Below are 14,717 nucleotides of genomic sequence, written 5' to 3'. Positions count from 1 at the left end.
TTGGCTCCTAGGACCCATAGGGCCCAATGATAACCAATGCGGAGTTGCGAGGCGGTCCATCACCGCCTACCGCGACGCAGCACAACGCCAGCACAGTTACCTCATTTCCCCTTGTCCCTCCTCACAGGTCAGGCAGCCGCCATTTCACAGGGGCACATGGCATGGCACCTAACTACGTCACAGCACATATTGGCACATATACTGACTCTTGAATTTACACACTGCTTCTGTGACATTAATTCAAAAACAGTTGTGCCATCTATGTGGAAAATGACCTTCTTCTCACCGTTCTCCTCCAGAGGCTACAACCACTGAGGCAGATGATGAGATGGCGGCATCCTCCGGTGTACAGACCCCTGGTGGACCTGTCGACAATGGAGGACAGACACATATCATCACATACAGACTTGATCGTGCCACAATCCAAGAACTGTGTGCCCAATAGGAGCCAGACCTGATGTCAGCTATCTGCCAGCCCACAGGAATCCCCCCTCTAGTGCAGGTCCTGTCAGTGCTCCATTTCCTGGCAAGTGGTCCCTTCAAACAACAGTGGCCATTGCATTAGGGATGTCTCAGGCAATGTTCTCCAACATGTTGACCAGAGTGTTGTCTGCCCTGCTGAAACACATGCGCAGCTACATCGTCTTCCCCCAGGTGGAGGATTTGGCCACAGTGAAAGCTGACGTCTATGCCCTGGGACATATCCCCAACATCATTGGTGCCATTGATGGTACACATGTGGCATTTGCCCCCCCCCCCGCAGAAATGAACAGGTCTACAGGAATAGAAAAAGCTATCATTCGATGCATGTGCAAATGGTGTGTTTGGCAGACCAGTACATCTCCCATGTGAATGCCAAATATCCTGGCTCAGTGCATGACGCCTATGTCTTCAGGAATAGCAGCATTCCTTATGTGATGGGGCAACTCCAGAGGCATTGGGTGTGGCTATTAGGTGAGGCCAAGGTCCCCACACAGTATAAGTTGGGGTCTGAGTTTGGGGTTGTCCCTAAGTGTTAGTGTGTGTCTAAAAGGTGTCCCTCAATATTTAAAGGTGACTCTGGTTACCCCCACCTCTCATGGCTACTGACCCCAGTGCGGAATCCCAGGACAAGGGCAGAGGAACGTTACAATGAGGAACATGGGCGAACAAGGAGGATTATTGAGAGGACCTTCGGCCTCCTGAAGGCCAGGTTCCGGTGCCTCCATCTGACAGGTGGATCCCTGTACTACTCACCCAAGAAGGTGTGTCAGAGCATTGTGGCATGCTGTATGTTGCACAACCTGGCCTTGAGACGCCAGGTGCCTTTTCTGCTCTAGGATGAGCCTGGTGATGGTCTTGTGGCAGCGGTGGAGCCTATGGACAGTGAGGAAGAGGAGGCAGATGAAAACGATGTGGACAACAGAACAAACATTATACAGCAGTACTTCCAGTGACACACAGGTAAGAGACTGTAACTCAACTTCACATTTCAGTATACTTTTGGACATTGTAAATGGCAGCCTCTTACCCTCTGTCTATGGCCACTGACTTTTCCCTTTTGATTCCCTTTTTTCAGATCTGTGTACCCCATTCTGGCTCCTGCTATATGTACTGTTGCCCACCAACTGTCATACTGTGGTATAGTTCAATGAACACAGAAGTTGCAATGGTTTGAGAATGTTGTAAGAACACATCTTTCCAATCATTACACTGACTCCAGTATGGTTTATATTTCAAGGGTGTTTATTTTTTGTGCTAAATAGTAGTGGGTAAGTGCAAGGGGCTGGGATGATGGTGGAGGAAGGTCCAGGGCAGAGTCCAGTCTCTTAGTATCACAGGTGCATTGTCCAATGGGGAATAGGAAGTGGAGTAATGGCAGGTCAAGGTGGAGAGGGAGACAGAGTGGTACAGAAAGGTGACAATCAGGAGAGTCCTATTTCCTGGCGGGGGTCTTGGCAATGTTCTCTGTCTTCTGCCTGGATCGCAGGGACAATTTGAGGGGGCTGGATGTTGGTGGCACCTCCTCTCCAGTGATGTTGGGTAGGGGTCCTGTTGGGATGCAAATGCATTGTTATTGTATCTGTGTGTGCCATCTTGTGTAATGAGTGTGTTTCCCTGTATAATTGTGCTTTCCCTGTCGCCTTGGCCTTGTGTGAGTGCTGATTATGTGGGCTGGGTGAGTCTCTCCACTGGGCATGCTGTGGTGATGTGTGTCCATGCAGGTCTGTGATGGGTGTCCATGCATTGTTGTTGCATGCAGGGCTTGGTATTGGGATGGGTGGGTTGTGATAGTGGAATATATGTGAGTTGGTGGAGTGATGGGAGTGAGGGAAAGGTGGGGTTATGTGATGGCATGCATGTAGGGTGGGGGATATAATGGTAAAGATTTGACTTACCAGAGTCCAGTCCTCCTGCTACTCCTGTGAGGCCCTCAGGATGCATGATCGGCAAGACTTGCTCCTCCTATGTTGTTAGTTGTGGGGTAGGAGGTGGGGGTCCACCGCCAGTCCTCAGTACAGCAATCTGGTGTCTTGAAACCACGGAACGCACCTTTCCCTATAGGTCGTTCCACCTCTTCCTGATGTCATTCCTGGTCCTTGGGTGCTGTCCCACTGCGTTGACCCTGTCCACGATTCTGCGCCATAGCTCCATCTTCCTTGCAATGGATGTCTGCTACACCTGTGATCCGAATAGCTGTGGCTCTACCCGGATGATTTACTCCACCATGACCCTTAGCTCCTCCTCTGAAAACCTGGGGTGTCTTTGGAGTGCCATGGATGTGGTGTGAGTGATATGTGTGTGGATGTGCGAGGTGATGTGTGGGGTGATGTGTTGGGGTGTATACTGTGATGTGCGTGGATGGTGTATGGGTGATGGTGTTCTGTGCCTCTGATTGAGTGTGTGCTCTTTGCTTGTCCCTCGGTGCTTGGTCTATTTTTTTCATTGTAAGGGCTTGTGGGAAGTGTGGGTGTGTGTTTTATAGTGGTATGAATGTGAGGGTGTGGTGTGTGTATGTGTGTCGGGTGTGTGTATTTTGAATTGTCCAATGTGGTGTGGTTTTGTAAGTGTGTGTGTATTTTGAACGCAGCGGTGTGTACCGCCAATGGTTTACCACGGTTGAAAGACTACCATGTTGATTCGTGGATCGTGATACTGTGGGCGTATTCCTGTTGGCGGGATGGTATGGGTTTTGCTAGTGCCAGTTTATCACTGACCTTTGGTGTGGCGGACTTGTGTGGGTGTCTGTATTGTGGTGGTATTCACTGTGTGGGTCATAATACCCGTGGTGGATTACCACCGCGATCATGGTATCTCAGCGTCCGTCGGCACGGCGGTAAGCGACATTTACCACCAGGGTTGTAATGAGGATCTAAGTCTGGCTTTAATGTACATGGAAACACAGCCATATGCGAATGCGCTTAGCATCTATTACCACAGTAAATCTAGAGCCATTGGCTTTGACAATGTTTGTTTTCAATGAAGAACCTTTAGTTTAACAATGTCTCAATAGTTCAATCAATAACTCTTGTACAATACGGAATGTTTTAGTTGTCGAATTGCAGGGTTCTGCAAAGTCGGTCCTGGAGAGCGTGTCCAGGCCAGATTTTTAGCATATCCACATTTCGAAAAAAAGATGTTCTGAAACATCTTTTTTCTAAATGTGGATATGCTAAAAATCTAGCATGGACCCTGCTCTCCAGGACCGACTTTGCAGAACAGCCATTGTTTTACCCCTTGAGGCATTTGGTTTGCAAAGTAGACAACTGACACTATTTTTGGTTAGCCTTCCCACTTGTGTTTCAACATCAAATGTCCAGATGTCTACTCTTAGTCCAACGTCCTTCGCTATCTGTATTACAGAAAGGGATGCACAAGCTCCTGAAGCCCGGTGTATAGTACAAAGTGCAACTAGGGCACAAAATGGGCACAAAACGCCTGTTGCACTACTGGAGAACTTCTGTAATCTAGCTTGATATATTTAAGAGGGTGAGCTGATTAAAATGTTTAAAGAAAATGCAATTTTGGGACACAATAAAAGTGCCCTAATTCAAATTGATGGAGGCATTTTTGCCTGTGAAAAGAGTGATGGTGACTGAAAGAAGGGTGATGTCTTCAAAATGAGTATGGGTAGTTGCTCCTCTTTTTAAACTACACCTTAGAAGCGAAGGAGAAGTAAACATTTGAGTAAAATAAAAGAGCTGCAGGTAGCAAAACCCATTATTTTTGGACATTACGTGGGACTGTTGATCTGCAAGAGATAATATCGAATTGCTAGAGTTTACAAAACTGATAGAGAATTGACCTAACATTGCGATTGACAGTCATACTCAAAATTAAGGCTGAATATTCGAAATCAGTATATTTCACTTCACGAAATGACATCCTGAAACAAAGTGAGGGATATATGTATGTACTTAAGGGATATTTTAGTTTTGAAATTAAACAATTCGGGCTCGAGATGGCGGACATAACTGAGACTCGGAGGTGATTCATTTTGGGATTGAAATGAAGAACTTTCGCCCATTACTAATCACAATGTGCCCAACGTATGTCTGCACCAGACATTTTGGGCCTGAATCACAACGATTTTGCTACGAGTAAGTGTTACTTACTCTTCTAGTGGTCCTAGCTTAATCCTGATCTTCAGGAGTACTTCGGATTTACTCTTGGCTTACTTCTGTGCCATATTCACTGAGATAAATGTATGTGTGGAGCTATCCGCATGCATACGTTCATGCCTACACCTAGGCATAATTTACCATCTAAATGCAATTTGCAAACTTTGGGTGGAGATTTATGCCTAGAACTAGGAGTACGTTATTACCTCACCCCTCTTGTTTGAAGGAGGGTGGAAACATGCAGCTCAAAATGTGACAGCGAAGTCATGGAACTCAAAATAGGACAGTAAAGTTATTAGTAGTAACTTTCTGGGCATATTTTAGGTGTACATCAAACAAACATTGTTTTACATGGTTTAGAGAGAGATTTCTGGTTGAGCTATATAAAACTATGAATTAAAAGAAAAAAAAAAAAGCTTCACCTGAAGAAAATAAAACACATCTGCAAAACACTACTTTGTGAGGCTCATAAATATAGCCCATACCCCAGGCTCGCGTTGCTGGCCAGGTATCGTCTACATTTATGATGTTTGTTGTTGTCTGTCATTGAGCGTATTTTGGACATGCAACGTGTTATGATCTGTGTTCCCTCTAACATGCGTGTGTTGGCATCAATGTCGAATGTCTCCATACATATAAGACAAACTATGGCGTGTTGTGCAAAAATGTAGTCTAAAACAATATTCGTAGTTAAAATTGGTGGAGTGCAATCGATGATGTTGTGTAATATGTCTAATTTCAGTAAATGAATATCATTGCGTGCCTTCTTGATTATTCTTGATTAATCTAAAAGTATGTTGATAGGTTCACTCTTTCTGCACATGAAACTAAGGAAATCACACCCCAGTTAGCCAAAAATCTAAATGTCATTGGTTTAATGTGACATAAAAAAATCCAGACGTCTAACTCAAGTGGGCTAATTGACAGACAAGACTGAATATTTATTCTCATAGACACTTATAAGAGCCCCTTGGGTATGGAATGGAAACTACTGTTTGAAGCAACAATAGGCATGCAACTCCTACACGGCTTTAAATCAAGTTGCCTCTCCACCGCCAAAAGCCATAAGGCAACGGAGTCAGTGAGCAATATAACTTTCATATACAGTTTAGAACACCTTCTAGTCAAACGTGTGGGCACTGATGCTTGGTGTGAAGACACTGTTGTTACAAGAAACTTTAGAATTATTCAGAGAAGGCAATTAATCGAAGTATACCACTGGCTTCTCATTCTTGTTCAGGTCCCCATGATGTTTCAGGCTGAGCTCCAAGATGTTTTGCAATTCCAACTTCCTTAATTTCTTCTCTGGATCTCCCCCACATGTATTGGGGATGAGCCTGACAGTGCCAAAACATTCTGGAGGTCAGCATTTTGATTATGTGTTTCTTCTAATTAAACACAATATATATACTCTTTCCTGCTGTCGCTGGATTTGCAGGCTTTGCAGCTCTGCAGTTCTTTTCACCACCACCACTGGCTGTTTTTTTGGTAACTAATAAGCCCTCATCATTGTTATTCTGGGTGTTGCACCATGTGGAAGAACCCCACTTTCCATAACCTGTGAACAGTCACTGCTAAGGGGTTATTGTCCAATAATTGCAGAACACTGGATGTGCGCTACATGTGTCGCGTTCTCGGGGTTCTCTACCTGACTTTCTAAATGTATTCTGGAGGGTGACACAGTTTTTAAAGGCCTTTAAAAATATAGCACCAGCGTTCTGAGGAACCACACTCTACATGGAGTTCAGCTAGCCCCCGTCCATTTCCCATCTTTTAATGCACAAGTGGAAATACTCAGCATGTAGGAAAAACAATGACATTTGTCCAGGGGAAAGGATTACCTAGATTTTTGGTGTCTACTTGTGAGAATAAAATTGTAGCAGAACACCCGCGAGTACTGGGGTTATGTTAAGTTGAAGCTGCCTTCTGCTTTGCACAGATCCTGGTCAGAAACACCTCGTTAACACCTGATTTGGAAAGCACAGCCTTAGGAGTGCTTTTCGGGACACAGTCAGTTTTACGTAGGGTAAAAAGCCATTTATTTAGGACAGGATTGCATCTTATAGATAACATTTAACATGCTCAAAATCAACTCTAACTTTTAAAACCCCACCCCTTTTGAAACTTCTCCCCAGTCATCCTTTTCACTCCTTCCCCCACTTTTCCTCTGTTCACTCATCTTCCACTTCCATTCACCCACACTTCCACCCTTTTGCTTTCATCCCCTGCCTGCTTCGGGCATCCCCCGCGCTGTCATCCTTCACCTGCTTCTTTTTCCCCCTTTGAAGGGTGGCCAGGCCCGCATCTGACTCTCCACCCTTCCCCATCTACTGCCATACAGCACAAACCCTTTCGGCATTTTTGCAGCCCCACCAGCGAACCCACTGTAACATTGCATGACCTTACACCTTCTCCTTGAGCCACAGCTTTTCCCCCCACAAATCCCCCAAAATTAAACGAAGCTCCGTAAGGTCATATGCATTGTCCAACTCAGACAGGTGCACACCGTCATTCCGGAAGAGCCCTGCTTCCTCCTCTGTAATCTCCTCATGCTTTAGCACTTTAATATCATGTGCGCAGCAGAAAACCCTCACTGCTCGATTGAGCTTCCTCCGAGCCCTCTCCACAGCCCCATGTTTCAGCATGTCTCTCCATTTCCTCCTAGGCACAAACTCACTCTAGACCAAGCATGTACCATGCATCTTCTGACAAAGCAACTCCATGTCTCATTACATATTGTGCAGGAAGATGAGCCCTGAAAGCCAATCAGATCATTCTCCCCCATGTGTAATAGCAGAAGATCAGGACAACCCCAGTTCGGCATGATAGATGTTAAAAAAGAAAGTAAGTTACCCCAACTCATTCCGCTCCCCCTTCACCACAAAGCCTCATGACTGCTACTCGGCAGTCCTAGGAGCATCCACAAATCTGCCTCTCCACGTACTTTGCTGCCCAGTGTATAAACGAATGCCCGACCATCCATGTGACCATTTTTGCGCTCCTCTGGCCACTCACGTAACCTGCAAAGAGAATAAACTTTAACACAACATCTACAATCACCCACCCCCTCTATTCAAACCCTGGTAAACTTTCTACCCACCTTGTATATGCCCCCAGATCAAGACCTCATATATTGCTCGCAGCATCTAGATCTCCGCCTACCAATCCACCTAATCTGTGCCCAGTCCCAACGTGGATGAGCTGCAGCTGTAGCCGCCCCTGTTCTGAATGAATGAGTTCCATAACACTGCACCTGTCTCCCAATCTGTTGCAAATACAGACATCTGAAATGCCGTAAGCTTCTCGCCACCGACCCAACTGCCATCCCCTGTGACCAAAAACCAATTCACTCCAAAACAGGGAGGAGGCTGCATCTCCACCTTGATGCAACCACACCCATTTCCCTTTTCACAACTGTTCAGTCTTTGACTTTGTAAGCCATATGCCCATCGACCCCATATCACAATCACACTTCTCCCACTTTCATGCCTATGGATGTACCCACACCTAAATGTTCAGACACCCGAAATGCCCCAAAGAACATCCACACCATGCACAACCTGAACAATGCAATTTCATGAGCATCTGTGCAACAAACCAGTAACACATGCAATAGCTCTAACAGTAAGTCGAATGTGATAGGTTCACTCACCGGCTTGCTCGTCCCCACTCTGGCCCTACTCCATCCTTTCAACATTCTCCCCAAAATGTCATCTTTGGCAGGGTCACAACCAAAAAACAATTTCTCATAAGAGGAAACACCTGACAACTTGCCACCAATTGTGGTGGGAGATAAACCTTTCTGTATCAGGAGCAATACAAAACACAACATCTGGAACTCAAGCGTGTTGCTCTCTTGCACCCAAAAATCCCCTTCAAAACTTTCAAAACTCAGAAACTCCAACCATGCAAGGTGGTAACTTTTCCGAGTGGATTCCACTAATGACATCTCCGTCAGCCTAATCATCATCATGCCACCCACTCCCAAATGTCTGCATGGACCACTGTCTTGTGTCGCTCTGCTCCTGGTGCCAAACTGCGAACCCATTGCCACTGTGAACGAGACAGTTAATCTGCAACAGCATTGTTCACCTCAGGAATATGTGCTGCTTTAAATATGACATTTAAAGATAAACATCTAAGCATAAAGCACCTCAGTAATCGCAATACCCTATGGTCGTTTGCCCTCTGTCTGTTCACTAGTTCCACCACTGTCATGCTGTCCACATGAAACACTACAGTCCTTTTGGCTAGCTTGTCCCCCCACACTGTGAAGGCCACCAATGAAGGAAAGAATTGCAGAAAAGCAATGCTCCTGCCTTGCGTCATCCAATGTTCAGGCTAGGTCTCTGCACACTACCACCCATCCCTGAAAAGTCCAAAACCAGAAGCCCCAACTGCGGCCAAGAATATCTGAACCTGCCATATCGTGTCCTCCTCCCGAAAAATCATGGAGACCACATTGAAGTGTGTCAGGAATGTCTCCCACACCCTGATGTCCTCTCATACCTACTGACACACGAATCCTGTGGTGCGGGAGGGAGGCACCGGACATTGCTAGTCCAAGTCGCATGCAAAATGTTCGCCCCCAACTACCCTGCATGCAAAATTGAGAAAACCCAGGAGTTGTTGTCCCATGTGCAAGTTGATCTTATGCAAGGACCGGATGTGCCTCAGGAACTCTAGATTCTCGTCTGCCTTCCCAGCTGGCAATATCGCCACTAAGCCTTCTGTGTCCAGTTCTATCCCCAAAAATGTCAGCACAAAACTGGGGCCCTTCGTCTTCTCCATAGCCAAAGGAAGCCCAACCTCCCGGGCCAGCCTTTCAAACCCTTCCAAAGTATTCCTACAGGAATTGGATCCAGACTTACCCACAAAAAGAAAATCGTCCAAGTAATGTTTCACCTCCTGATGAACACTCACCTTACTGAAAACCTATTGCAGGAAAGTACTAAAGGCCTCAAACAGCACGCATGAAATGGCTCAACCCATAGGGAGTGCTCTGTCCACATAGATTGTCCCATTTAGCTGCCTCCCCAGCAGTGCAAAATCCTCACGGTGGATAGGCAGGAGCCGAAAACACGCTTTAATGTCACATTTTGCCATCTCAGATCCCCTGCGACACCCACGAACGAGCCAAATGGCATCGTCCACTGATGCGTACGATTCCTTTGTGTCTTCATGTGCGATGAAGTCATTCAACGACACCACTCTCCGGCCATGACAAATGATGGATGAGGCGAAACTCTCCTCTAGTCTTTTTGGGGACCACAATCAGCGGTGAAATCATCAGATTCTCCAGAGGCCATTCGTAAAATGGACCCACAATTCTGCCTTCTGACACTTCTTTAGCCAACTTATCTGCCACCACCTGAGGCATTTCTTTGGCAGACCGCAAATTGTTCTCCCATGTGTTCCTTTTCAGCCCTTCATAAACTATACGAAACCCTTCTTTGAAACCCCACTCCAATTTGCACGCTATGTCCACATTCGTATACATGCGCAACTATGGCAGCAAAACCTCCAGCTTAATTGCCATAGGCATCCTTCTGGGCAGCAGCACCCTGCATTCTGCTAACCCTGGCTGTTCTCTACTGCTCGGCTGGGCTGGCGAGCGAAAAGCATTGCATAACCAAGTGTCTTCCTCCACATTTGGAGCACTCATGTTTGAATATACATGGATGTCTCTGATAGAAACCCTTGTTAAAGTTCCAACAGGCCCCTGAAGTAGGTCTCTGGGGTCGCTGTACAGTACCCGCCCCCCTTGGGCGGGACGGGACTGAAAAGGCTTATATACCATCGGTAGGCCACTAGCAGTATGCGTCAATGCTGCGGAGTGTGATGAAGCCATCCACTGCATTCACAATTCTGGATCTACATCCCCCGACGGCTTTCTGGATTTACACTTACCTTTGCCCTAAACTCCTCGTCATAACTCAGCCACATGAACCCCCCCCCCAAAATGTATTTGGGCCTTTCGTATAATGTCCATGTACTTAAACCTTGCAATGGCCCTGTCTGGAAATTTCTTGCAATAGATACTGGAATATATCAGAAATGCCGAGGTCCAGTTGTCCAAAGTTATTGGTACCCTGGGCCAGTGAGCTAATTCCCTCTCTTCCTTGGAGCCCTCCTTTGCCAGTATGTCCCTATGGAGGAGCTTGAAAAAATCCACATACTCATGTCGCCAAATCCTCGCCTTTGTCTTTTCAGCTACATATGAACCTAATGGCATTGCGAGGCCCATATAAATGAGCCATTTCTTATGCCCCCCAACATCCTTGTCATCCACTTCTGTCCTGTCTCAGGGAGCCTTTACCCCAACCTCACCTGCAGTAGTTGTATCTTGTACAGTCGTCTGCTTACCGTCTCCCTCCTGTGCCGCATTTGCTCCAGGTGTCTCATGTACAGATTGATCACCCACCCCTATTGACTTATGTGCTTTAGCCACAACAGTGCCTTGGACTTCTCCCCACACTGACAACCATTCTCCCTTACCTTTTACATGGGGAACCAAGGCCCTTGATTCTTTCATAGTCCTGCGACCACGCTCCTCCTTGTGTGCTGCCTCCTGTAATGTCCCACTGTTCTTATTCTCATGTAAGACAGAAAATGAAGAGGGGGTTGCACCGCTCCTCTGCCCTTCCCCCTCCCTTTGTCCCCGCTCATCTCACTTTTGCAAATCTCCCCGTCTTCCCACTTGTCTATCTCATCCTCATAGTCAAGTTCCACCACCTCATCTTCGTCCATCTCACACTTGTCCTCATCCCCCCTGCATCCATTGCATCACTCCACTCTTCCGGCGCTTATCCCCCATGGCATATGCCATACTTGCGACTTGCACTTTCATGCGCTGTAGAGAATGCCGCCGAAGGCCCCTCTATTGCTTCAGACAAACATCCAGGGGCCATGTTGTGCCCCGTTGGCGTCACCTTCTTTCTGAGAGCCTCCATCACTGGCTTTGACTCTCCACGCTTCTCATGGCCATATGCTCCACTCGTGCCCCTCACACTGCCGGAACCCCTGGCCACACAAGTCTCCTGACTCTTCCCTCTCTCCGTGTTTGGAATCCATACCCAACTCCCTTGCCCTGCTGGGGGGCCCAACGGGCCCAGACCCCCCTCCACCCGATTTTCTCCTAGACTGCCTCTCTCCCCCCAAGGACTCCTCCCTGTAGAGACCCTGTAGAGATAGAGAGGAGTCCTTGGGGGGAGAGAGGCAGTCTAGGAGAAAATTGGGTGGAGGGGGGGTCTGGGCCCGTGGAGAGGCATAGCTGGGCCAACCTTTTCTCAGTTTCTGCTACCGCTCTCCTTTGCTCTCTGATCCTGGCCTCTATATCCACTGCCAACCAATCAGGTGCTCTGGACTGACCTACTTTACTGTCCGTGGGACCCTCACTCACGTGGCCTGGCGTGTCACCAGAAAACCCCCTCTGGCTCCTTGCTGTCCACTGTGATGCCAGCATCCTGTGCCCTGATCTGCCCCAGCCCCATGCCCTGTTTCCCTGCCCCCTTGCCCTTCTTTTTCCCAGGTCCCCCCACCTGCTCTGGCCCTGCCCTTGCCTAAAAAGAGGTCCAGAGGCAAGCTGCCCTCATTACTGGGCCCAGCCTCCCCCGCTGCTCCATCCCTGTCTGCCCAAACACCTTCTCCTCCCGGCCAGCTTCTCCGAGAACGCGAAGCGTGGCCCACACCACATCATCGTTGTGGCCTGAAGCCATGCCGCTGTGCACCACACGCCCCTACCTTCCTAACAAGACCGGCCAAACTTCCAACCGCGCGATGGACTGGCGCGGAAGAGGCCGGTCCCTCCCCTGAATCCCCCATCTAACCTCCTCTTTAATCATCCCTCACGTATCCCCCACCAATCATGCCTGTTCTGTCCTCACTTCCCCTCTCAAAAGCTCCCGTGGAGAGAATACACTGCGTCTGCTCTCCACGGGGCCCTCCATTGCAGTTCTTTGCATCACTGTCTGTAAGTGCATGCGTATTATATTTTCATGCAAGATGTCCATTCCTTATTTATGGCTGTCTCATACAGAAAATCTTGCTTCAGCGTTTTTGATTCAGCAGTATAAACGTCATTTAAGAGTCGCCAGGGGTGGCAACTGCGACCCCTGACTCACCCTTTGCTACCTCTGGCACTGCGTTTGTGACCCCTGTCCTCAGAGGTGGCAAATTCAGCGCTAGGAACACAGTGGCAGCTCGTCCTTATGGACGTCAGTTGGAGCTCCACTCTATTTGTTTTCTGTCATTTTGTATCACACCAATAGTGTATATTGATATTCACTATTAATGTAATAGAAATGGAGTACAATTAGCTGGAAAATGCCATTCCATGGCAGCTGAGGTAAGGAAAAAATGATTTTAAATGTACGTTGTTTGCGTTGCTTGCGAGTGAGATTGTGTTTATGTGAGATAGTGTGAACTTGTGTAAGTATGTGTCTGTAAGAGAACATGGTGGTCACAGGGCGTGTGATGTCACTTCCGCTACCCCTGGTATTTCAGTGAATTGACGTCCATGTTCGGCAGGTGTTTTGATCTGACGTATGGCCCTAAGACTTGGATGCAAAATCATTGCAATATATGCGTGGCCACTTGAATTATGCATAAATGGGGAACCATATTTTGCAATTCGGTTCATCCAATTCATACATAGATAATAGACTAAGGCCCTCATTCTGACCCTGGCGGTCGGCGGAGAGACGGCGGTCGGACCGCGAACAGACCGGCGGTATTAAAAATGGCATTCTGACCGCGGCGGTCCCCGCCGCGACCGACCGCTACTTCTCCACTCCGACCGCCGCGGCGGTCATGACCGCGGGGCTGGAGTTTGCGCACTCCGGCCCGGCGGTCGTCCCAAGACCGCCAAGGGTATTATGACCCTGCCTACCGCCGCGGTTTCTTGCGGGCGGGAACCGCCGTGCGAACCATGGCGGTAAGCACTATCGGGGCCAGGGAATTCCTTCCCTGGCACTGATAGGGGTCTCCCCCACCCCCCACTACCCACCCGAGTCCTCCCCCCACACCCTCCACCCCCCTGCCACCCCCCAGAGGTGGTACGAACCCCCTCCCCACCCCCACCCCGACATGCACATACATGTACCCCGACATGCACACACCCCCAACATGCACATATACACGCCCCCTACACACACATACACAACGGGGACACATACCCGCACACATACATGCCGACATGCGCACCTGCCGAACAGCACACATTACCCATAGACACAGCAGCACCCCCCGCCCGCATACACGCACTCACACACCCACTCTACACACTCACACGCACACCCCCATGCACGCCCACATCACACAACACCCCCCCACCCCCTCCCCTCACGGACGATCAACTTACCTTGTGCGTTGGTCCTCCGGGAGGCGACGGGAGCCATAGGGACGTGACCGCCAACAGAAGACCGCCAACAGAAGACCGCCACACAGAAATGTGGGTCGTAATTCTGTGGGCGGTGTTCTGCTGGCGTGGCGGTGGAGGTTGACCAGTCTCCACTTTCCCGCCGACCGCCAGTGTGGCTGCTGGCGGTTTTCCGGCGGAACGCTCCCAGCGGTCAGAATGCGCACAGCGGCACACCGCCGCGGTCGGCGGTCTTCACCGCGGCGGTAACTCAGCGGTCTTGCGAAAAGACCGCCAAGGTCAGAATGAGGGCCTAAATATGCTGGAAATAATGTGATTCAATGCAAGCTTTGCAGCACACTTTATGGTATCATCAGAAAGCCATTTTTGTCATACTAACACACAATGATATGAACCAATGTTGTGGTGACATGAACCGATGTCTTAGTAGTAAAATGACCAAAATAAGGGTTTACTCTTAACAAGTCGACTCCTATTAGAAGCAGCAGAGGATATACTTCTCCTTAGTGGACAGTTTTGGCTGGGCTTCTGCTACTTCATACCTCTGATCCTCTGACCCTCAGACTGCTTCCGCTTCCCTCGGCTCACCACGATTGCTCACATGGTGACTCATGCAAATTCCATTGAAAAAAGTATGTCCACAAACAGTGTTGCAGCAGCCCAGATGAAAACTATTAAACAAAACGTTGGTTATGATGTGACTTTGGGTGTGAAAAAATAGTTTGTGAGATTAGTCA

This window comes from Pleurodeles waltl, chromosome 3_1 (genome assembly GCF_031143425.1).
Source record: "Pleurodeles waltl isolate 20211129_DDA chromosome 3_1, aPleWal1.hap1.20221129, whole genome shotgun sequence".
Classification (NCBI taxonomy): domain Eukaryota; kingdom Metazoa; phylum Chordata; class Amphibia; order Caudata; family Salamandridae; genus Pleurodeles; species Pleurodeles waltl.
The sequence above is the reverse complement of the archived record's forward strand: the minus strand, read 5'-3'. Positions refer to the sequence as shown.